The sequence below is a fragment of the Mus musculus genome, chromosome 13, assembly GCF_000001635.26.
Source record: "Mus musculus strain C57BL/6J chromosome 13, GRCm38.p6 C57BL/6J".
Classification (NCBI taxonomy): Eukaryota; Metazoa; Chordata; class Mammalia; order Rodentia; family Muridae; genus Mus; species Mus musculus.
The window spans coordinates 29,563,884-29,588,765 of record NC_000079.6 but is presented as its reverse complement, the minus strand read 5'-3'; the positions used below and the strand labels follow the sequence as shown (position 1 = coordinate 29,588,765).

Below are 24,882 nucleotides of genomic sequence, written 5' to 3'. Positions count from 1 at the left end.
AGTAATTTTATAGTCGGGGAAGAGGGCCGTCACTATAACATGAGGACTTGCATTAAAGGTCTGAAGCCTTAGGGAGGCTGAGAACCACTGCTCTCAAGAAACTTCCCTCTTCCCTTATCCACCCTTAGACATGCCCACATGCCCATACTCACACATTTAGTTCTGAATCTCTTACTCTGATTTCAAAGCTTTTCTGAGGATGTCAGTCTTTGAAACATTCTGTGCTTTCATCTTCTGAAGCATCATTATTAGAAGATGCGTTCTTGAATGAGGTAGGGCTACAGTTGGTAAATGCATGTTCTTATCTTTCCTGTGCCCAAGTGCCTTTGAGATTTCATAATTGAACATTAGTGATCTGCATCATTCAAAAGTCTTCCACGATCGATCTTGTTGTCCTCTTTAGCGATACTGCTTTTACACAGATCCTCACGTGTTTACTGAAGAAGCTGATCAGGGTTTGTGCTTCTTGCATGCTTTCCTTTGACTGCTTGATCATAACAACTTGTTTTGTAGATGGAGCATAGTAATTGAGAAAAGGGAATAATTCTAGCAACATAATCCTGCTTCTATGTAGAGCATGTTTTTGTTTGAAAACACTTGGTAACAATACCTTAATAAAGTGAAATTGAGAACCTGCTCATGTGTGTATCCCCGGGAAGAGTGGGGCTTGTTTTACTTTATTTATCATGACAGCCACAGATCCTTTTAGGACTAGCAATTATCGCTTAAGAAGTGAATGTGAAGAGGATTCTGGGAAGATGGCAGGGCAGACAGCATCTAGAATCTTGCTGTAAGTAGTAACTTAACTGATAGGGCCTGTTTGGTGATTATTTCTAATTATCCTGAAATTCTGGGTTCTATTTAAAGGTTTACAGCTTCCGAGAGAGTTCTTTGATAGTAAATTGGAATTACTTTAAGCTAATTTTAGTTCTTAGCATAGTAGCAACTACCCTCAGCCATCAGCTATGCAACAGGGTTAGCTGGGTTAGAGTGCTTAGAGTTTGCAGAAACTAGGGTGGGCAGAGAGTTCTGAATATCAGAAACCTGTGCTCTGAATGCTTACTGAAAATTCTGATTATGGAGTTGAAGACCAAGAAATGTCCAACTCCCTTATTGGCGTACTTCCTCCCACTGTCACAAGGTTCCCTCTTCTACAACTCATGAGAACTCCAGGGAACTTAAACATCTTACCTTTTATCCCTTTCATTAGAAAAAAAAATATTTTGGGAGCCAGATACTAAAAAATGGGGTGTTTAAAAACAGTTATCTATAAAGGAAATTAGAAAGTCGCTGCCTATGGGTAGAGAAAGTTGCAGACCTAGAAAAGAAGTACCCTTGGGTTGTTGTTGGTATGGAGACAACCTACAGCAACCAGAAGAGAGCACCAGCACCAGCTCTGGTGAGATGCTGCAGCATCAATCTTAAATCAGTAAATACTCTTCCCTAGGATGGTGGTTGATTTTGGTTGTGGAACCTTTAAGAGGTGGGGCTGCCAGGCTTCTCACATACTGTCTCAGTTTCCAAGTGCTGAGGTTATGGGTGTACACAGCAGGCCTGGCTCATCTCCTCAGATGGTAAGTGTATTGTCCCATCATATTGAAAGGATACTCACTATTCCCCAGTCTTTACTACCCCTTCTCTGCCACAGGCTTTTTCTCCTTTTTTTCTCCTCAAACTGAGACCCTGCACGATAATCAAATAACAAAGTCCTGCTCTCCCCCCCAGACACTTTCATTTTGCTATTTTATTCTAATCATGATAAACTCTTTTTGTTCATTTCACACATGGCCATTTCTTTTTGTGCTTGGGTGTTAAGGAGGTGGGGGGGGGGGCGTTTAGATTTCATTCTGGTTTTCTCTAAGTTATTATAGGGCTGTTTCTCTGTGGTAACATTTAGTTGTAACACTAGTTTGGCTTGGCATCTTCTTAACCTCAGTAGCACACAGCACGCTACCCAGCTATATTTGTCTTCCATCCTTTAGATGCTCATATCACAAGATTGCATCTTCACTCATCATGGATCTAAAATAGAAACTCATATTTACTTATGTGATTCTCTTCAGTTATATACACAACAAAAGTACATAATAATAGACTAATTTTTCAAATACTAGCTTCAAAGGTCCTTCTTCCTAGTTAGCATCCTTTGGCAACTTGGCAAGTCTGCAGCTATCCAAGAGAAGTCTCAACCTGGGAATTGTCTGATTAGATTGACTTGTAGCTTGTTGTGGAGATATTTTTCTGTTTGCTTATTGATTAGGAGGGCTTAGCTCATGGTGGGCAGAACAATCTCTATGCAGGTTTGTAGGCTGTGTAAGAATGTTGAGGAGCAAGCCAGTAAGTAGTGTTCCTCCATGGTTTCTGCTTCAGCCCTTCCTCTAGGTTCTTGGCCTTGAGGGTCTTCTTTGACTTCTCTAAATGTTAGGTTTTGACATTGGAATTGTAAGCTGAAATAAAGAATTTCCTTTTCAAATTTCTTTTTTGTTGTTGTGGTGGTGGTGTTTATCACAACAAGAACAAAGTAGGATACTCTATCTGACATATCTTGACATACTGATACATATATACTGATACATATGATGTACTGATATATGCAACAGCAGAGATGAACCTTGAAGATATAGTTCTAAGTGAAATCAGTCACACCATGGAGTACTACTCAGCTATTAAAAAGAATGAATTTATGAAATCCCTAGGCAAATGGATTGACCTGGAGGGCATCATCCTGACTGAGGTAACCCAATCACAAAAGAAATCACATGATATGTACTCACTGATAAGTGGATATTAGCCCAGAAACTGAGAATACCCAAGATACAAGATACAATTTGCAAAACACATGAAACTCAAGAAGATCAAAGACGAAAGTGTGGACACTTTGCTCCTTCTTAGAATTGGGAACAAAACACTCATGGAAGGAGTTACAGAGACAAAGATTGGAGCTGAGACGAAAGGATGGACCATCTAGAGACTGTCATACCCGGGGATCCATCCCATAATCAGCCCCCAAACGCTGACACCATTGCACACACTACCAAGATTTTGCTGAAAGGACCCTGATATAGCTGTCTCTTGCGAGGCTATGCTGGGGCCTAGCAAACACAGAAGTGGATGCTCACAGTCAGCTGGATCACAGGGCCCCCAGTGGAGGAGCTAGAGAATGTACCCAAGGAGCTAAAGGGGTCTGTAACCCTATAGGTGGAACAACAATATGAACTAACCAGTACCCCTGGAGCTCATGTTTCTAGCTGCATATGTATCAGAAGATAACCTAGTCAGCCATCATTGGAAAGAGAGGCCCATTGGTCTTGCAAACTTTATATGCCTCAGTACAGGGGAACGCCAGGGCCAAGAAGTGGGAGTGGGGGGGCGGGTTGGGGGACTTTTGGGGTAGCATTGGAAATGTAAATGAAGAAAATACCTAATTTAAAAAAAAAGTACCTCATGATTTCACATACATGACTACCCAGGGTCATAAAACTCACTGTAAGGAGGTCCTTGCCTGAGTATGTGAAAAGGCTGGGGGAAAGCAGGGTATTGTTGTTTGATACCCCTGGAGTCTCAGGTTGAGGAGAGGAAAAGGCTCTGGTGACAAATGAATAGTAGTGGTTGAGTGACAGGGTATATCCTTTCAATACAACTGGACAACACACAAAACTGGTGGAGATGAGCCAGGCCTGCTGTGTACACCCATAATATCATCACTTGGAGACAGGGTGTCAAAAGTTCGAGGGCACCTGGGATGACTTGACCTGTTATCCAAGGTATTGGTCAAGGGAAGCCAGGCATTATGGGTAATGGATTCAGGGTGTTACTGTAGGAACAGACCTTTCATTGCATAGCAAAATTTGAGGAAGTGGCATCTAGCCATCATTGGAATGATTCAGAACCTCAACAGGGACAGCCACAAAGGTAGACAGTGAAGAAAAAGGCCATGGAGGACCTTGGATCACTGTGCCTCTGTGTGCAAGGTACCTTAGTGGGTTGTTGCCAAGCATGTGGTTGTGGGTATCTTGCTGTCTTTGATCAACAGGGGCAACTGGGATGGAAGAGCTAGACATAGATGGAAGTATACACTGCACCCTTCAGCATCTCTATATCTCCTGTCACATCTTTTAACCATGGAGGTGTCTTCCAGGTGTCACTGCTTCTCTTCTGTGCCTTTCTTGAACTGTTCCACAGATTATAGTCACCCCAGAAGCACACAGTATAGTCCTCTGGGAATTAAAGCCTGGCCATGTGATAGAACCACCCTCCACAGTATGGGAGACTCCACAGTCTTCTGCAGATGGATCGATTTTTCTCTGCCGTTTCAGATTTTAGAATTAGAAAAAGGGGTAAGAGAAAAATGAATGTATTTTCACCAAAGGCTAATGATACTCTACAATATGTAAAATTAACTCAGTGGAATGGAATCGTGTCACATTTCGATTGGCCTTCATGGATTTATTTGAACACTTCTACTATTGATTAAAAACATAATACTTTATTTTAAATAGAACTTATAGGTACAAATTTAATTAATCAAGCACAACAAATTTCCTTCTGGTTCTTATTTGTAGGCAAATGATTTTGATGACACATGACCTAGATTATCTAGATTTTACATTGGCTCTTTTATTTTACATAAATATTTTTGTTTCTTACTAAGAAGGTTAAATAATGTATACTGAAATTCTGCAGTATTATACAATCTCCAGTCATTTTTATGTTTTTAGGGGAACCTTTTCCTACAACTGACAAGAAGTTGACTTATACATAAACATTTTTATCCTGAGTAACAGTTTCTAAATGATTAGATGCCCTACATTATGTATTGTCTCGTTTCATTGTGGTTTGCTTATATCTATTATAAACAGACAGAAAATTCTTATTTGCCATGAAGTAAATTTATTTTGTGATTATTTGTATAACAAGAATCTTCCTGTGTAGTTTTAGTAAAAATAATTGAATAAAAATATTTTTACTACAGTATTTGTATCTTTTGGTGTTGTGTTAAGCAAGGTTCTCTAAAGAAACAGAACTGATAGAATAAATATATACACCCACACACATATGAGATTTATTACACTGGCTTACAGCTTGTGATCCGGGTCCGCAATGGCAGCTCAGGATGAAAAGGCTGAGAGTCTGGTAGTACTTCAGTCCAGCATGGTAGATCTCTTAGCAGCTCCAGTTGGGGCTTAAGTCCTGGAAGGTAACTGGTCTTCAGTATATATTGGAATCTTGAAGAAGTGGGTTCTAATTCAGGTGAATAAATTCCTTAACAACAGGATAGATGAACTTGCCAGTGCGAGTGAGGGCAAGAAGGCAAAAAGGGAAAGTTTCCTGATTCCATGTCCTTTCATGTGGGCTGACACCAAAAGATCTGATTAAGAAAGCCTGCACAGGAACACGAGGCAGTTTGCATTTTAGTTGATCACTGATGTAGCCAAGGCAACAGCCCATGATGGCCATCTTCACAGCAGCCATGCTACAGTACATTTGAATGAGCACTGGTACTGACATCAGATCCTCATCAATGAGTCAAAGTTTCTGGTTGTTCTGTATCTTTGTTCCATCCTTTTTGGATAAACAGTGTAAATTCAGATCCTAAAGCTATGGGATGGTGGCCATTGCATGTGAGTGACAACCCTAGGAAGTGGCCTGTGTCTGTAGACAGAGCACATTCCTTCTGGGATGAAGTTCCTTCTGTAGAGCTCAGAGATCTTCAACCATGTAGCTCAGTAAGCTGTTTAGGAGGAGGTAATCAGAATTGAGGACAGGACCACAAGCGCATCAGGCTCTCTGAAGAAGATGTATCTTTCAAGTCAGTCAGTGAGGTTTTTCTTTCTGGTCTAGTTGTCTGTGTGTGAATTGGTGATACTGGTTTAAATGGGTACGAGTCCTATATGTCCACTGCCACAGAATCTGCCCAATGAGGCTCGTTCTGGAGAGTCATCCCGAGCACAGATTCTGTCAGTGCTCCCCTGGCTGTGGCTCTGCTTGCTGGTTTAGTTTTCCCATGTTGGAAGCATATTTCAGTACCTGGAGCTACAGTGAGACCACCCACACACCATGTACAGTTCTGCTCTCACTGTGGCCACTTGGAGGGAGGAGGAGACTTTGTGTTGTGAACACCCTCCAAGGCAGACCTCAGGTAGCATCAAAGATGCAGTGTGGGAGGGGCCCAGCAGCTGGCCCTCTTCTCATGTCCCAGTGGCCTCCATCCCAGTGTAAGTGTGTACTCCTGCTGCATGAAGGAGCCTGGCGAACAGCCTTACCACAGTCGCCACTCCCACTGTTGCCCTGGCAGGGGTCAGCCTTGCTACTCTCACCTCTTCTGTTTCCTGTGTTCTTCTGCTCTACACTGTTCTACGGAGGCCCGGGACTCCAGCGGGGAGTTCTGAGCATTGGTTTCCCCGCCTCCTCAAAGTTTTTATTATTTCTCTTTGTTTAGCCCTTGCAGCCCAGTGTCCACTGTCTGAAAAAAAAATGTGTCTTTACATCCCAGCACATGGCCTTTCAGGCCCCTCCTGTGAAGGCAACAGAGTGGGCATCTAGCCAGAAGCGTGGGAGTGTGCACAACAGGTTCCACTGGTAATTGTGAAGAACTTTGAGGCAGCACTGTCTTCCCCTGAGAATTCTGTGTGGCATTGCCACCCATCTGTGGGTAGGTTGCCAGCTTTAGCCAATAAAAACACAGGAGGCTCTGTGCAGCATATTTCTACTAACAAAAAAAAAAGATTTATCTGACAATTGAAGTGAACTGGGTGTTCTGTTTGGCAATTGGTGTAGAGAGGGTAGACATGTGCTGCATAAGCAATGGGTCAGACTTAGGCCTGGGCTCAAGTGAGTGCTGGCTAGGACGTAGTTCTCTCAGATTTGAGATTTCAGCATAGCTTGGGACACTCTGGGTGTGTCCTGGCTTCTTGAGTATTTTGAAGGAGAGTGGGTTATGAGTTGTATTTTGTTTCTTTGTTATTTTGAAATTCTAAACCCAGACGCCTCTGAGAGTGCCCTGATTTAGAGGCAGGACTTGTTATCTGTCATGTTAACTAAGCAGCTAGTAGAGAGCCCTTAGAGTCAACCGTCCCTGCAGATACCCATCCAAGACGGGATTTCTTCCTAAGCCCTCTGAGTTGTTAGACCTCACTGAAATCCTGAGCTGATAGAGCAAGCCGCTGGATAGCACGTAAATGTAGGATATAGTCTAGTAGGACTACCATGGAAATATAGTGTACAGCCTTAGTATGACAGCCACGGAAATGTGGAGGATAGCCTGGTAGGACTGCCGTGTAAATAGAATATAGCCTAGCAGTTATATAGTTAGATTTATTTATTTATTTATTTATTTATTTATTTATTTATTTATTTATTTATTTATTTATTTATTTATGGCCTAATGTGTGATGAGAAACAGTTTATGAGGGTGTTTTGAGGGTGGGGAACGTGATGGTAGGCACATCTTCTGGCTTAGGGACCTGACATTGCTTGCTCATATCGGGGCAGATCAGGAAGCAGAAAGACGCATGCTAATAACACTCAGTTGTCTTTCTCTCTTTTCCCTTCTTTTTTATTGCGTTTGGACTATGGGCTGGTGCTTCTCACATTCGAAGCTCCCCCTTAAATACAGTGCTCTACATCTGTGAGCCTCCGGACCTGTTTACCTCTTGAAGTCCCGCTCCTCTCTAACAAGGCAGTGGCCGTTAGCACCATAATTTCCGGTGACTGTCAAACCATACAGCACCATTACTCCATTTTCCATGTGAAAACTGAAGTGTGGCAGGAGGTCTGGTGATTTGGAAAGAGTGGTCACATGGGCAAAGCCCACAGGCTAATCACCTTTCTCAGCCTTGTACATGAGAGCCTCACTCATTAGTCATGCAGCCCTCAAAGGACAAGACGGGGGACAGGTCTCTTCCTTCAGCTGCGTCTTTTAGGTTTAAGCATAGCTGTTTGCTGCTTCTGTGTGAGAAGGACACTCATCCAGTGGACACCCTGGCTGGGGCCAGGGTGAGGGAAGGGACTCTGTCATCAGATGGACACCCTGGGGCTGGAATGAAGGAAGGGACTTCTTGTTAGCTGCGCTGTTTTCCTCTCTCTCTGCAGTTGTTTTTCATTTGCTCCCATTGCACATGTGCACACAAATCACTGACCTTTTATATGGGGAAGGTCATCCTAAATGCTTTGACTCATGAAATTTCACCAAGAATGACAGAATTTGATATGTTTAAGTTTCATTAGTGTGGCTCTTATATCTGGAAAAACAGTTAAAATTTCACTTCCAGGTTTTATATTTTCTTTTGTATCTCATAGTTTCCTTAAAGGTTGGTGGCTGGAGGTTCCTTCTCACCCAGAGTTTGCTACTGATCTCTCTTGTCTTCCCCTCCTTAGTCTTGCTTAGGCTCTGAGATCTGCTGCCCTGGCTTTTATTCCTCTGAGTTTTCACTGAATTGCATCTTATCTAGCATCGTAACAGTTAATATTGCCTCAGTGCACTGGAAGGGGGATTTCTCACCAGAGGTGATTTCTGGCCTGCAGATTGTGTGGCTTCTGAGATTTGTTATTCTTATGGGGTGGAGAAGTTTCTCCGGGCTATTTCTGTGAATGGGAGATCAAAGTCAGATGGTTCTGACAAGGTTCCTCTGAGGAGGACCACCCAATAGTTTGATAGTTCTTGGGTTTTTCTACTGCACGGTGATTGATGGACCCAGGGTCTAATACTATTTTGTTTTGAATGAATGTATACAAAGATGCCCCATTTCTGCTGTTGATTTTTATCAGGCAGTTTTATTATTGTTTAATTCAAATTCATGAAAATGTGGAGTGTAAATTCCTCTATTCCCTGCCCTAAACTTTCTGTTTTGCTATCATTTGTTTCTTATTTTTTCATCTGAAGTGGAATTCAGTCAAATGTGCTTGACTTTCCCTGCCTGGGTGGGATGTGGGAGGCACTGTTGGCTGGGCCCTTGGGATGGAGGGTTAAGCCTCTCTTGAGGTAAAGCTTGTCTCTAGGTTTCTGGAAATGACAAGTTTTATGAATGGTGTAGTTAGTGAGTGAGGGAGAAGCACACGGGCAGCTGGACACATGAGCTGCAGAGGTAGCTGAATGGTGGCTGCCAGGGTCTGTGAGCTCTGAACTGAATGGCAGTATGTAGTCCCGGAGACAGGAGCCAAGAGTAGAAGGCACTAATAGTGCAGCTGACAATCAGCCTCACTAGAGAAATTAATGAGCATCTCTTTTTCTAGCCATCATTTGTAGGAAGTCAGAGGTCATCCTTGACCAGAGGAGCCCATGTTATACCTTCCCAGGGAGGTCTTGCCTGTCTAAATTAGCACATCTTGCTACCCATACCCCCATCCTTTAATCTTTGACCTAGGTTTTTTTTTCCTTACTAGGGATTTATCAAGCTCTGAGCTATTTCATTGTTTGGTTTTACCCCATCTTATCCCACCTCACTATTTGTAGATCTGATGTGCATTGGCATGGGAATTTTTTGTAAGGAATCTTCTATCACCAGAGACTAGGCTGTACCCTGAACCTAAGAGGTCAGTAGTAACTTATTGTTGTGTTTGGAAAATGGTCTTGGTGCAGAGACACCAGTGTTACATTGTTGTGCTTGCATGGTTCTCCCTCATCCTTCCCTCTCTCTTCCTTTTCTTTCTTTCTATCCTTCCTATTCAGGCTGGCCTTGAACTCCTGACAAACCTCTTGTCACCATTTACTTGGCCCTTGTATTATTTGGCTAAACCTGTACTATACTGGATACCATAGTTTTCTATAGTGGACACAGACCTCTGAACAGGTTTTTCATGCTAAGCATATGAAATAGTCTACTTTTTCAATGCATGGATTTGTTTTAATATGCCTACTACCACACTGACAAAATGGATGCTCTTTGTACCACTGAGGGATGACTTACATCTACATCATAGAGTGCCTGCTTGTGTGTCTGCATAGTTTACCATGGTTACCCTGGCGGGTGTAAAGCTGAAGGCATGGCCAATTAGTTCCGTTCCTTGTTGCATAATTTGCATAATATAACAGTAGTGGAATTTACATTAGGATATTCTCATTGCATATTTCCAGAATTTCCATCTTAATCATCGGTAAGTATGTTTTAAGTTGATTTACATTTTTGTCACAAATATATTTATATATTGAGGGGAGATGAAAAGGTGGTCAATGTAGATACCCTTGCCTATTTCTTAATCATGCCGTGCTGTAATTAGAGAGATGCTGCACAGAAAGGAAACCAATTCAGGTGTGTGTGTGTGTGTGTGTGTGTGTGTGTGTGTGTGTGTGTGTGTGTGTGTGTGAGAGAGAGAGAGACAGAGAGAGAGAGAGAGACAGAGACAGAGAGAGACAGAGAGAGAAAGAGAGAGAATGTGTGTGTATGGTATAGAATCAGAAATAAAAATTTTAAAACTTAAAATTTAAAAATTAAAACTGGCTCTCAGAGTTAGAAACTGGCAAGCTTGAAATTCTCTGCATGTGCTGAGGCAGGTTGGGGGTTCCAGAAGTGAACAGTGTTGATTTATTAAGTCTGAAGGCAGAATTTTTTCCAATTTCAAGGAATACAATATTTTTATTATAGATCTTTCAACTGGTTTAAAGAAGTCTGCTCACATTGTGGAGAGTTATTTAATATTTTAGATGTTGCTCATTTCAGAAAAATACCCTCACTGCAACACCTTGACTGAGGTCCAACCTGACAACTGAGTACCACAATGGTGTCAAGTCAGCAGACAAAGCAGTTGCTGCTTAAAGTTTCTGTTCCTGGAAACACCTGTGGAACTTCTGCTTGTCTAAAGCCTATGAATGAAGGTTCATAGCACATTTAGTAGTAGGAGCCCCAAACTATAAACCCATGCATTTTTTATTAATCATTTTATTCATTTACATTTCAAATGATATCCCCTTCCCAGTTACCCCTCCACCACCACCCCCATCCCGTTTCTCCTTTTCCCCTCCCCTTTGCCTCTATGAGGGCTCTCTATCTCCCATTCACCCACTCCCACCACACCTCTCTAGCATCTCCCTAAGCTGGGGTATCAAGCCTCCCACTGATGTCCGATAAGGCCATCCTCTGCTACATATGCATCTGGAGTCTTGGCTCCCTCCATGTATACTCTTTGGTTGGTGGTCTAGTCCCTGGGAGCTCTGGGGAGTCCAGTTAGTTGAAATTGTTCTTCTTATGGAGTTGCAGTCCCCTTCAGCTCCTTCAGTCCTTTCCCTAGCTCTTCCATTGGGTTCCTCAGGCTCAGTTGGTTGGCTGTAATTATCTGCATCTGTATTGGTCAGGTTGCATTTTTAAGAATGTGAATTGATAAGCAAACTGTAGTATGGCCAGATCATGAAAATTCTACTCAGCAATAAATAGAAACGATCATTGACAAATAAAACCATACGATTGGATTTCAGGAGTATTTGAGTTTTACAGATGTGAATCTCAAATGATTGTGTACTTTATTCCTAAAGTGACAATTATATAGGTAGACAGTGAAGGCATAGCATGGGGGAGTTTACGGTGAATGGCTGAACAGTTCTGTGTACTAATTGCTGTGGCCATTCTATTAATTGACTGTACAGAAGAAGTCTATAGAAATCTACGTGTTCTGATAGAAACACACACAAGGCCTGTGACTGAACTAGAACTGTAACAGTGTAGGTGTTGTCTGGGAGTTGATCGTGTGCTAGGGATTAGAGTGTCAAGGGAAAGCTGCATGAAGACTGCAGGAAGCCTTCACTAGTTAGACAACTGCATTATGATGCAGACCAATTCAACATTGATGGTTTTCAGGGGAACTAGAGAAATGAAGGATCTGCAGATTCCAGAAGTCCCTAGGAGACAACCAAGGATAGGCAAGGGACAGAAGAAGCGAGGAGAGCACAGCAGGGGGCTTTGGATTGGACAGCTGAGAGAAGGTTTAGGAAAGGATTCTAAGCTGAGGGTGGACAGGTTGCTGGGTGGAAAAGGTGTGGCCTCTTTGCAGACCTCAGCCCCATTTCCCAAACCTTCTTTTAAGTGTGAGAATCGGGAACTCACATGAGAGAGTACACTTCCAAAGGACACTGATGTTTTAGGCAGAAAGCTGCAAAGCAAAAAGAAGCTCTCAAGGCTAGGCCTAATCTCCAGAGCGCTCTCACATTAGTCCATCTGCATGTACTTGGCATGTTTCTGTTTCTTTCACAAAACACTGCATGGGTGTGGTAAAAGTCTCCTTTGAAAGAAGGGCTTCTTTTCTAATTAATAGAAAGGCAAAAGAGTAATCAATACCATCAAATGCCTTTCAAGCCATATGCCTATTGGCCGTGAATTTCATTGAACTAACGTGTCAGTGGCGCGCACTGTGTACCTGTGCTATGAGGGCCTCGATCACAGTGTTCCCTCGATCACAGTGTTCCCTCGATCACAGTGTTCCCTCGATCACAGTGTTCCCTGGATCACAGTGTTCCCTGGATCACAGTGTTCCCTCGATCACAGTGTTCCCTCGATCACAGTGTTCCCTCGATCACAGTGTTCCCTCGATCACAGTGTTCCCTCGATCACAGTGTTCCCTGGATCACAGTGTTCCCTCGATCACAGTGTTCCCTCGATCACAGTGTTCCCTGGATCACAGTGTTCCCTCGATCACAGTGTTCCCTCGATCACAGTGTTCCCATGCACATTTTAAGAGATTGAATTACTTTCTACGCTGTGAGTATTTGTGTCCTTCTGGAATCCATATTGGGAAACCTAATCCCCAAGATAGTATGAAAAGAGGAGCCTTTGAGAAGTGCTGAGGTCATGAACTCCTGCCGTGCACTGTATCAGTGCCCTTATAACAAAGCTTGAGGGAGCTTTAGCTCCTGTCCTTTTTCTACTACAGGAGGGACATGCACAGTTGTTTCATCTGAGAAAAGGGCCAGCACCACGAGCACCAAGTCTGTGGCCACTTTGATCTTTGATTTCTCAGCCTTCAAGAAAGTGCAAAATAAGCAGACTAAGTATTTTGTTCTTGCAGCCTGAACATGTGAAGACAGGACCATCTGAACTACGTGAGCTTTACCTGATGCAAACCTCTTCTCAAGCTAAGCTAAGGAAAAGGAATTTTAAAAAGCCAAACGAGCTGCATAGTTAATATGACTTTAACTTTGCCTGCCCTTTTGCTGTTGCTGCCGCCAGTCAGTCAGCTTTCTTCCTGCCTGAGTGGTGTGCTGCAAGCTTCTTGTGCATCCCATGAAAAAGGCCAGGCTGACAAACTTTGTGTGTTCTATATGGTGGTGCTGTGAAGTTGTGTGCATGCCACTGTTGTTTTTCAGGCATATGAATGCAATTTGTTTGCTTTGCCTGGAGACCATTTTTCAGTTTCTTTGCTTCTCATATTTATAGCTCTGTATGCAGCTTGCACTGGGGATCTACCTAAAGTGTTGCTTTGGAAAGGAGCAATAGCAAAGTGATCTATGTACCTTCATTGTATTTATCCATGCAAGATGCTGAGGCCAGCACCAGTGCTTAGCACTCACCTCCATGTCTACCCTCTGGAATTGTCTAGTAGCAGTATGGTGCTTACTTTAACCTGGATTTTATTTGAGAAGTAATTGAACTAAAATATCAGTAGTCATGAGTTGCTCCAGGAGAGAGGAAAGCTGTTTGTCTCTTCAGTAGCCATGAATTCACATCAGCCCTTACAGTGAGCTGTGATTGGGACCCAGTGAGCCCTCTCTCTGCTTTCTGTGAGTGCTCATTTGTTATCAGCACTTAGAATCCTGCAGCCTTGGCAGCAGTAGCGTCCTCTGGCTCCCCAGCCTTGTTTGAACATTCTATAATGTGGGGGATTTCCAACCTCATGAAAATGACTTCACCATGAGAGAACTCAGAGAACTGATGTTCCAGTGGCCCAAGAATGTGACCTGGATTCCACCAACAACAGAAAGTTCAGTATTAAACAGTGATAAGAAGATGGGGTTCCACTCAGAATCCACTGTTTTTTCTTAGCCACACTGGGTGTCAGTGCCATTCAGCTCTCAGTGCTTTACAGAGCTGAATGTTTTGTGTAGCAGAGTCATTGGCAGTTTTCTCATTAGCCCCGTGTAGTACTGTATCAGTCGTCATTCCTGCAAGGTTCCTTTTAGTTATTAGTGGCTAGCTCACAACAGTCATCTTAAAAGGTAACAGTGAAGCATCTTACTTAGGTGTCCAGACTAGATTTGTCCAGGCTGTTGCAGTGGTGAGACAGGCCAAGCCTGGGCACATCTGGTTTGATGCTCTTCCTAGGACTAGACTTGGAGATGGAAGCATAAGAATAAAGAGTGGAAAGTGGGTCGGATACCGGTTTGAAGAGGAGCAGGGGCACAGTGGATTGAAGCAACCGGAGTCCCCAGTGGGCAGATCAGGTTCATCCTTGACTGACAAGTGTCTCAGCACTAGAAGATCTTAAATTCCTCTTCCATTCCTTGATTCAGACTCTCATCATATTTACAAGATTATAAATCTCCAAATAGTTTCAAAGATTCACATTCTTTTCCGTGGAATGTGGAAATAACAAAACCACTATTATTTGTGTTTGTTACCCATACTTCCTACACTATTCTTATTTTTAATTGTTAAGGGACTGTATGGTCAAGATAGTTCTTCCCATGAAAAGAGTGCCTTAGAATATGGATGCTTAGAAGTCTGTTGCATGCTTGCATCTGAGTAGACTGGCACATGCTGAGAGTTTGTTAAACCCTACCTGTACTGATTGACTCAGTAATTAGGAAATATGGCCACCAGGAGGTAGGGGTACTTTCAGAGCATGCCCAAAGTGCCAAGGGCCTGTCTTGAGATTGGATGAGTGTTCGCCTCAGTGTCCCTGTGCAGTTGGTCACATGGAAGTGCATTTCTTGTCAGTGTGTGAGAAGAGATGACAGGCTGCCATGCAGAGAGGGTGATGATGCTACTCAGGCTGCCGAATTTCCTGTGGACTGCTTCAGTCTGAGGCTTTAATTCTTTTGACTACTTTTAGTTAATTTCTTGAGTCAGGTGCCTAGCTTATGTTCAAGGCATGTGTGGTAAGGTGACTTGAGCACTGGGTATCAGGTTATTTATCAGGTGAGTGGTGTTAGATTAAGGAACACTTTCAGAGAAATTAACATTCTAGAAAATAACAGGAATTCAAAATCTGGGTCTAACCTCTTAGGTACATAAGGTGTTTGCAGTTCTCCTGGAGTGCACTGGCGTGCTGGTTGCAGGCGGACTGACCAACTCTATCTCCAGCTCTCTGGTTGATTGGGTGCCTGCCTGCCAGTGTTTTCCAGGATGTGTTCACTATAAAGCACTGTTACAGAGCCACCCTTGCTACATTTTAGGCTATACTTCCTTTGAAATTTACATCTAAATGTGGCTACGTTGTGGATTGTGTAGAAATATTCTGTTGAACTGTTTGTTTATATTAACTTTAGGGTGTATACTGTGTTCTTTGAGTCTTATATCCTTAAAATACTGTAATCATCTAAATCAACTTACTTGTCATTGGTACTAATGACAGCAAGTGAGCAGAACCAATGTCAGAAATACGGATTAGAATGGGTTTGCTGTCCCTCAGAGCACCTCTCTTGAGTTTGATGGACTGATAGCCTGGTTAGAACGAAGGGGGAAACTGTCAGCTATGTGGATGTCAGGGAAGACCTTGTTGGGCTGCTTTTCTTTGAGAATTTTAGAGTTCAGATATAGTGGCTGGTTCATGCCTTTAGTTCCAGCCGAGGGGAGGCAGTGGCAAACAGATTTCTATGAGTTCTGAGATAGCCTGGTCTCTTTAGTGAGTTCTAGACCAGTCAAGGCTACATAGAGAGGCCCTGTGTCAGAAAGCAAAGAAACAAAAAAAGTTTTAGTAAAATGAATCCCTGCATATTTGGGGTGTTTAGAGAGCTCTGCTAACTACTCAAGGATAATTTTTGACAGATATATTATAAGGCTGGAACAACATTGCCTTTTATTTAGTAAGGGGAATGAAAAATATGCAAAGTTTATTGGTGTGTGACATCAGCAGGAGAAATTCTTGGCATAAAGAGAAAGAAGGAATGTTAGTTAGCTGTGGACGGCTGGTCAGAGCCATCAGTAGCTATATGGTAAGTCCGATCATAGAGCTGTTTATGTTTTAAAGATTGGGGCTTGGCACTCACCCAGTGAGAAATAGAATCTGGGCAGAGCACTTGTGTTGTGGCAAGGATCTGTTATTCTTGTAAGCATGAACTTTACTTTGGGGTCTACTACCTAAGCACTGAGAAATTATTTTATTGCCCTCTGGAGAAATTCAGTGGAATAGGTCAGGCAAAGAGACCTTTGAGAGAAATTAAAAGAAGATGAAATTGTTTGATTTGGATGGAAAAACCAAGAGATTGGGGTTTATGAGGGAAAGAGGCACCAGCTGTTGTCTCTTACTGCAAGTTAAAGACTAAGTAGATATTCTAAAGAAAAGAAAGCAGGCAGCTTGGGTGTTACATTAGAACTACGAAAGAGAGTTGTATCCTTCCTTAGAAATTAGTAATATGGCATTTATTGCTTCTGATAATCACTATATAGACTTGGTTGCTTAATATAGAGAGAGGTCTTCTGGACGAATATTCAATATTAAATGCTGGCGAATGTTTGAATATAAGAAACTGATTCGTTTTGTCTTATAGACAGGTTTTCTCTGTGTAGCCTTGGCTGTCCTGGAACTCACTCTATACTCAAACTCAGAGATCCATCTGCCTCTGCCTCCAAAGTGCTGGGATTAAAGCTATGTGCCACCACCTCAGCAAGTACAAGAAACTAAACCAGCCTTGCCTTGGTTTATGACCTCTGTGAACATGGGCAGCAAGCTGAGACTTCTGGAAGACTGAATCCTTTGTCACGTCCTCTCAGTGGAGTGTATTCCAAGATATAGACATGGTTGGTTTTTTGCCCTCTGGTCTACGCATGGCTGTTGTGTGGAAAACCAAGACACTATGCAAGGAGACTGTGTCAAGATCAGGCTTACCAACTTTCTCTGCTAGAAGGAGACCTAGGGAGAGGACAGTCTACCCTCACCTAAGATTCGCAGGCTTTTACTGCCCCTGCCCTAACCTACCCAGCTGCCTGTCATCCTGCCTCAGCTGCTCATGATCTTGGGCTATACCAGATTATGTAGGATATGGAAGGCTGTGTGGGCCGGGGATGTCAGGGATGCAGCTTTCCTAAGTTGCTACCTGGGCCATGCTGTGTTTTCCTTGCTGAGACAGTCTGACTCACTTATGCTCTCGCAAGAAACTCCAATAAATTAATTGGTTCATCCAGGTCCTCTTGGGTAGAATCATTTCTTTAGCTTGTGAATGGCCTATCTGGAATGAATAGACTCCCCAGGCATGGACCAAGAATAGAGTTAGTCACTCTTTGGTGTCAATTAAGCTGACCTTCCTGTCTATTGTCTTTTGAATATTCTTTCAGAAATGTCAAGAGAAGTGAGATAAAGTAATTCTGCTCGCATTTTCCTTGTCATTATTTACAGTGTATTCTGAATACAGTGTAATCCCTCAGCCAACTTTAATTTCATAGCTATTCATTTTGTTTAAACAGCACCTTTCTTATATTAAATATTTATGGTAGTCTTTGGGAAGAATACATTAAAATAGCATATGGGGGTCATTTTAAACATTTCTTCATTTGAAGGCAGGGTCTCCTCTTGTGAATTTTTAGTCTGCTTTCAAAGAAAATTCATAGTGTCTGCTGGAAACCAAAAGAAGCAACAATTCCACCAGTTCCCTAACCATGCTTTCCAAAATCCTTGCCTGCCAGAAGGCTACATGCTCTAGCTCCTCCCATTCTAAATCCATTTGCGAGGGCAGTGGAGAGTGTTAACCCACACAGGAACAGTTGTATTGCTGGTTAATAAGTGGAAAAACATACCTCATCTACATTGACACTGCCTTTTAATCAGTTTTTAGCCACAGTAGCAAAGATGAGGGGTAATTTTGACCTGTGTTGGTTGACAAGATGTGTCATAGAGCCTGGAGTTTGCAAACATGAAAGGTATTTTGAGAATTATATTCTAGGTCTCTTTGAACGTTTAAAGAGATTTATGTGTTTCTTTCTTCTTGTTCGTTCGTTTGTTTGTTTCATTTTTGGTTTTTGTCTTTTGTTTTTTTCCTTATCTGTGTTGGGCTGTTTGTCGTCGTAGCTAATGAACCAGAGTCAAGGAGTGATGGTGACATGCCCAAAGTGTTGTCTTCGCCCAACTGCAACTGAGCGGTGTGCATCTCTAATTGTGGTAGCTTCATTGAATAGAAATATGTATCTGTTAATTTTAATTACAATCTTAGAAGAACATTTATTTTTCTGTATCATTTGTCTAGCTAGTCTTACCTGGTTTTCTGAGCAGGCAGCTTGCACTTGATATAGATGGGAAATTTTTGTTTCTGAAGATCATAAATTAGCTTTAACCATTGGATTCATGGAGTGTTTCATCAGAGCTTTGCATGTCCCAGGGCATGGAAATGCTAATTCTAATAATGATCAAGGCACTTCCCAATCAATATTTTCCACCCTCACTATACCTGTTTTCCAAACATGCAAACTGTGTGACTGTGGGGGAGGATGGGCAGGCCAGTAACGAAACAGAACATTTCTATAATAAGTGTTTAACGTTTATTTAGTGGTGACACTAAGAAACTGAGTTAAAAGTAGCAAAAATTGTATGCCTTATACCTTCATTTTACAAATTGGTCTATTAGGCAAATTTATAACACCACATTTTAATTTCTAGTCCAGAAATGCCTCATAATTGTCCTTCCAGTGAGCTATAAACTACCTCAAACCAAGTGAAAGCTGTGATTTCCATTCTTTCCAAAGGAAATGTCTCCGCAAGGCGCTAAGTGAAGGCACTGGGTGCAGGAAATGTCTCCGCAAGGCGCTAAGTGCAGGCACTGGGTGCAGCTTCTTTCTTTCCAGAGAAACTGACACCTGACAGAGGCTAGGGGGTTTATTTAAAGTTAGGCAACATAGGAAGAGCTACGATTAAAACACTTTGTTTTGTTGACTGTCTCTGGGGTTTCCTTTTTTCCTTCATAAACTACATATGAAAAACCTGGATATGAAAAATTTTCAGGAATTTTTTTTGTTCATCTTAACAATTTAGATGAACCTGAGTTCTTGTTTTCTCCCGTTCTTGGAGGTTGTCTTCAGATTCATCTCTGTCTGAGGAGAATACCTTTGACACCCGGCAATGGTCAGTCTATCTTTAAGTACTAATATCATCTCACCCTGGATTGAACTCTTACTGTCATTGTATGCTTGCCTTCTGATGCTCCTCAGTTTCTGGTAGGCACTGCATGCTTGAAACTGCTCCTCTGCCCCTCGAATAGGACTTTAGTGAGTATGACTTTCACCCTTTTGTCCCCCTTTTGTTCTGCTGGGTACTCAGGATCTGTTCTAGGTGGATACAGGGATGGCCCATTCTCCCTAGCAACATTGGCTAACTGTGGAGACATGGACAGCCACCAGTGTAGGAGGAAGGAAGATACTGGAGAGCAGACAAAATCTGTCATAGTTAAGTGAGAGTCCTGAGGCAGTAACGGTGGCGCTCATTCAAAAGCAGACTGGCTATTTCCTGTTTAATATAGGCCTTCCATATTTTGATTTACTTTTACCGTATATTTGGTCTTTTATTCAAGTTCACAATCATCAAAATGGGCAGTGTTAATTTTTGGAAGTAGCACGGATGCAGGCTGATGTATATTTCTTTTGCTTTTGCCAGCTTAGCAGATGCAGATTTGCCACCCACCTTCCTCCCAGGCCAGTGTCAGGTGTTCCTCCTCCTCCTCGCAGCATCTTAGATGGCTGTTTTCATTGCTCATCATCAAGTTTTCTCAGTGAAAATCTTCCCACCCCACTCCCAATCAAATGCAAAGATAATGAATGGGTCAAGTACTTGGGCTGATTGGTGATTTCATTGCTTGTTCAGATGCTCTGAGATTTTTTTCTTTTGTTTTAACCTGTCTCTGCAAACATGGCTTGCTGGTGAATTTCTTCACCCAACTGCAATTGATTGCAGTTTTTTAGATCCAAAGGGTAAGTGATCTGTGGAGCATTTGCTTGACCAAAAAATTCCAAGGGAAACTGTGGTAAAACAACAAATCTAATTTTGAAAACACTTAACAAGTTAAAAGATTCAAACCAAACTAATGAAAGCTATTTAAGAGAAGTCAGTTGTAGTGCTTTTATAGCATTTATTTCATTGCTTTTTTAACTTCTTGACTGTTAACACCATAAATGTGAATTTGAAAAAAAATTAACTTGGATTTGAACTCTATAAAAAGTATTTTTTTTCTTTTAATTAACTTTATTGTTTTTACAGCCGTACATCGAGTCCCATTTCTGCGCTTGGGTAGTTCCCATTTGCAAATAGGATGATTTCTGCATATAGGTCTGAATAGGCTATGCCACAATTATCTCGTTTGTGTAACTTTACTGACAAAAGAGTAGCTTTCTTCTCCAAATGGAAATTCCAGGGTAGCTCAGATGCCTTAGCAAATACTTTCATTTCTTTCTTCTTCTTCTTTTTTTTCTCCCCTCATGGCAATGGCCCTTGGTCCATCAAAGAAAGCTCATGTTGAAACATGGGATGGATCCGTACCCAATACTGCTCTTGCGTTGTTTTACACAGGCCAGGGAGAATACAAATTGCTTTCTGTCTGTAAATTATGATATCATGTCTGGTGAAACTTAGTTAAGGCATATTCTAGAGTCCTTCAATGGTAAGTAGTGGTACAGTCAGAATTGTCACTTAGGCTACCACACAACCCTTTATAGTGTGGTTACTCTCCTCTAGGATATAAGGGTATAGGCCTTGATTGACATCTGTGCACTGTTTAGTGACAGTTCATCTTTGAAGTTATTTGTCTTCGAAGAATTACTGTTATCTAATTATTGTCCTTGTGCCAAGTTTCAGGTCCCAGGCTGAGACTTTTATTGGTAAATTGATTGTCCACTCTAACAACCCAGTGTCACTATGCCCATTATCTACACAAAACTGTAGGAAATACTAGTGTGTCCATCCTGCTGCCTAACAAGAAAGAACCAGAGGAGGTGCTCTAACAAAACTATCTTGTTCCTGTGAACTAGTCAATAGTTCCAAGTGATACTGTTGGGTGTTGATGAAGCATATGGTTAAAATCTGACTTCTGGTTACCTAGTAAGGTTCATTTTCTAACCACCGAAACCTTGGGATTTTAAGATTTTTGCTGATCATAGCTTTTTTTTTTTTTTTAAGATTTATTTATTATTTATTATATGTAAGTACACTGTAGCTGTCTTCAGACACTCCAGAAGGGGGAGTCAGATCTCATTACGGATGGTTGTGAGCCACCATGTGGTTGCTGGGATTTGAACTCAGGACCTTCGGAAGAGCAGTCGGGTGCTCTTACCTGCTGAGCCATCTCACCAGCCCTGATCATAGCTTTTTGAGAAATGAAATCTAAGATGTAGCACAGTCATGGGAAGGAAGCATTGGTAGTATATATTATCTATTTTATGTGAATAAATTGATACGCATCTCAGATTTTAAGGGATTTCTTCCCTCCCTGTGCTTTAGAAAGTGCCCACGTAAAACCATTAAATCCTGTCTGATATCATTCCTGTCCTCTTTGTCTTGTTTCTCCAAATGTAGCATGATTTACACAGCATGGAAATGTGTGAACTATTTCTAAGCTACTTACAACAGTCCAGAGCCTTTATTTATTTCTTTTAGGAATCAATAATTGGGGAAAGGGAAATCTTAGTGTAAATGGCTCCTAAATTCAAGAGGGAAATTTCTGAAGTTTTTTTTTTTTTTTAAATAGGAGTAAAAACAACCCTCCCCCTAAGAGGTTGAGGGGAATCGCCTTACTTCAATAGGAAAATTTTCAATCAGAAACTTACACTACCTTCTGAAACACACGACAGGATGGTCACAGTCATTATTACTTGCTAAGTCTTGCCATCAAGTTCCTGGTGAAACTTCCCAAGGCATAAGAGATGGAATTAGAGCCAACGTGGGAGTGAGGACCCTAGACATTTCAGTTTTGTTTGTATTGAAGCTGAAGCAGAAGGAACTTGGACTTGGGCAGAGGCAGAAAGATAAGCAGATTCCTGATGACTTGGGAGACCTGCCTATGGGGAAGCTCTTGGGAATTCTATCAGTGGAAATGATGGAAAGGCAGTTTCTAACCGAAGCCAAAGATGCTTCCTCATAGAAGAGCAGATATATTTTCTTCTTCGTTTCTGAGAGGCCTGTGTTTCTGTGGGTTTGTACAATCTTTGTGGGTTCCTCCAGGGCTGTGGGGCAGAGAGTGCATAGGTGTGTACTTTGTGTGAGCCAGTCTCTTTCCGAGGTGTGTCTTGTGCTGATGAGGTTCATTGTGTGGCAGAAACCTGCAGGCAAATGAGATGCTGCTTAGCTCTCCGGTCCATCGAGTGATTGCCCAGCCACACTGAGCATGAGTTGCCAAAGGAGCATGGAATCAAAGCCTCCTGGGCTGGATTTCCACGTTGTGTACCTTTCATAACAAATCAAGGAAAAATGGAGGGTGCTATCTTTCTGTCTGTTTCACGAATTCCATCCCAGAAGACCCTTGCCTTCTCAAAGGGCAGAATTGAGTGAAATGGAAACTTTGGTTAGCCTTGGGTGGGGAGGACTGTGTTCTTTGCTCTCAAGCAATAAGGTAAGTTTGGGGTTTTTCACTTTGGCTTCTCCAGATACTGTGTGTGTCAACAGCATCCCCACGGCAGCTGTGATGCCATGGGTTTGCAATCTGGATGGTAGTTGACTCTTGAAAAGGAATGAGATAATCAGGAGCTAAAACTGGAAACCTAAAATTAAGAATGTCTCTACACTGTAACGTTAGCACATGTGCCTGAATGCAATAATGTATTCACTGTAAAGTCTAGAAGCCTTATAAATACATGACTGGCAGTTGCCTCCGGCAGAAATCTTTTACTGATGCGATGAGATAAAAGTAATTGAGCTGCATGGAGACGGATGGGTAATTAAATCCATGTGAAGCATTCTCTAACTAATTGCTATGTTCTAATCACAGATTGCTTTCTCTTTGTCAAGGTAAGTGTATATAATTACACAGTCCTTATTTTCTTTAATCTGAAATCATCCCAGTTGGGTGAATATTTTTAAGCACTGTGAATCTTAGAATATTTGGTACATTTCTGGCATGAAGATAATTTACATATTGGTAATTTGAGGGCCTTTATAGTAAAATAGCTTTGAGTGTCATTGAAAGCAATTTTGTGGTCAGTAGCGATTGCTCCAGTCTGAGTTCATTTGTTATTTAACCTTTTTCTTTCTTTCTTTCTTTTTTTTTTTTTTTTAAGTAAAAGGTAGTTTGTTATTTGAGACACCAATAATGTTGAAGGCATTCTATGAACCATTATCCTGATTAGAGTATTAAAGAAAAAAAAGACAAAAATTTTTTAATAAAGTCAGGAAGTGACTGTTGATTGACTCAGGAGCTAAAATGAGCTTCTTTTGGGTTGGAGAGTCTTTCTATGAGGACACAGGATAGCCCAGGCCTGCATGCAGCTCCTTGGCTTTAAGGGCACAGAAGATCACCAGCCAGATGTTCATGGTCACATTGCCAACTGTGGGACACTAGGCAGGGGATCTGGTACAAGATGGAGGTGTGTCTCCCTCAGCCTTGTGTTCTTAGTGTGATGCTCAGGGTGTGGAGTGTGGTATTGTTTGTGGAGCCAACTGCAGCCACTGGTTAAAATGTTGGCTGATTAGAGAATTGGGTCCTTCTCTACAGATTTTCCTTCCTGGCTAATATTCTCCTCTTCCTCCCCCTCCCCCTCCTCCTCCTCCCTCCTCCCCTCCCCTCCCCTCCCCTCCTCTTCCCTCCCCTCCCCTCTCCCCCCTGTGTGTGTGTGTTTTTATTGGATAAAGATAAAGAAGATGCTTTCTAATACTGTAGCATATTAAGCTGTTTCTCAGGGAAAACACTGTATACATTTCTTTTTCCATACACACTGTTTTCTTAAATCCAGCTGGTGATGCCACCATTTGGGAGGCTGAGGTAGGAAATATTGTCTTGACTTACAATGTGAGATCTTGTATCAGCCGTCTTGATAAAAACAATTAGGTGGGGCTTGCCCCCTGATGATATAAGCCCAGTGGCCTGATTTTAATCCTGTTGACCTCATAAATGTGGGAGGAAAGAGTAAACTTCACAAGACCATTATGGAAGCAACCCTCCAAAAAACCAACAAAGCAAAACAAGAACAAGAGAAACAAACAAACCACTGCCCCACAGATCCACATGGAGATACAAATTAATAAAAATGAATTAATCTATGCCAGGCGTGGTGGTGCACGCCTTTAATCCCAGCACTCAGGAGGAAGAGGCAGGCGGATTTCTGAGTTCAAGGCCATCCTGGTCTACAAAGTGCGTTCCAGGACAGCCAGGGCTACACAGAGAAACCCTGTCTCGGGGGTGAGGGGGGAAATCTTAAAACAGTGTTTCTCCTCAATTTTTTCTTTTACCATGACATTCAACAGCCTTGCAGTTTGTATTGGGTGCATTTAGGGTCTGTCCTGAGTGGTAGTTACTGGAAAAGGCCTGGCTATCTGTAAACTTTTGGGGGGACATAAGTGGTTTTGTCTTCATCTTTCCCATTGCTGCTCTGATTATTAGAGTTATACTGGATAGTATGCAGTTGCATTTTTCTTCTGCTGGCCTCAGAGGAGAGAGCTACTTCCCAGCATTCCCTGTACAGCAGGGGGTTGCCAGCTTGCTAGTGAGCAGGTTTTCTTTTCCTTTTGCTTTAATGTTTTTTTAGAGTGAACTATGTTTTGTAAATACTCCATTGGAACTGGAATCCACAAACCTGCTTTTGATTGGTTTCTTCATTTGTTGCAAGGAGATAATTT

The 24,882-nt window shown here is 42.0% G+C and overlaps 1 protein-coding gene across 8 annotated transcripts in view; it reads left to right on the top strand.

Annotated features, from left to right (window-relative positions):
• The window catches only part of Cdkal1 (CDK5 regulatory subunit associated protein 1-like 1), a 663,938-nt gene that overhangs the window by 266,918 nt on the left and 372,138 nt on the right, over nt 1-24,882 (top strand). Inside the window, exon 1 of one of the 8 annotated variants that reach the window (XM_017315590.2) lies at nt 10,438-16,075. The exons of 6 other annotated variants lie outside the window; for them this stretch is intronic. The gene's annotated coding sequence lies outside the window, so the exon portion shown is untranslated. Of the gene's footprint in view, nt 1-10,437; nt 16,076-21,793; nt 23,059-24,882 lie in introns of those variants that run through there. One more of the 8 variants, XM_006516764.4, reaches the window with a different exon arrangement.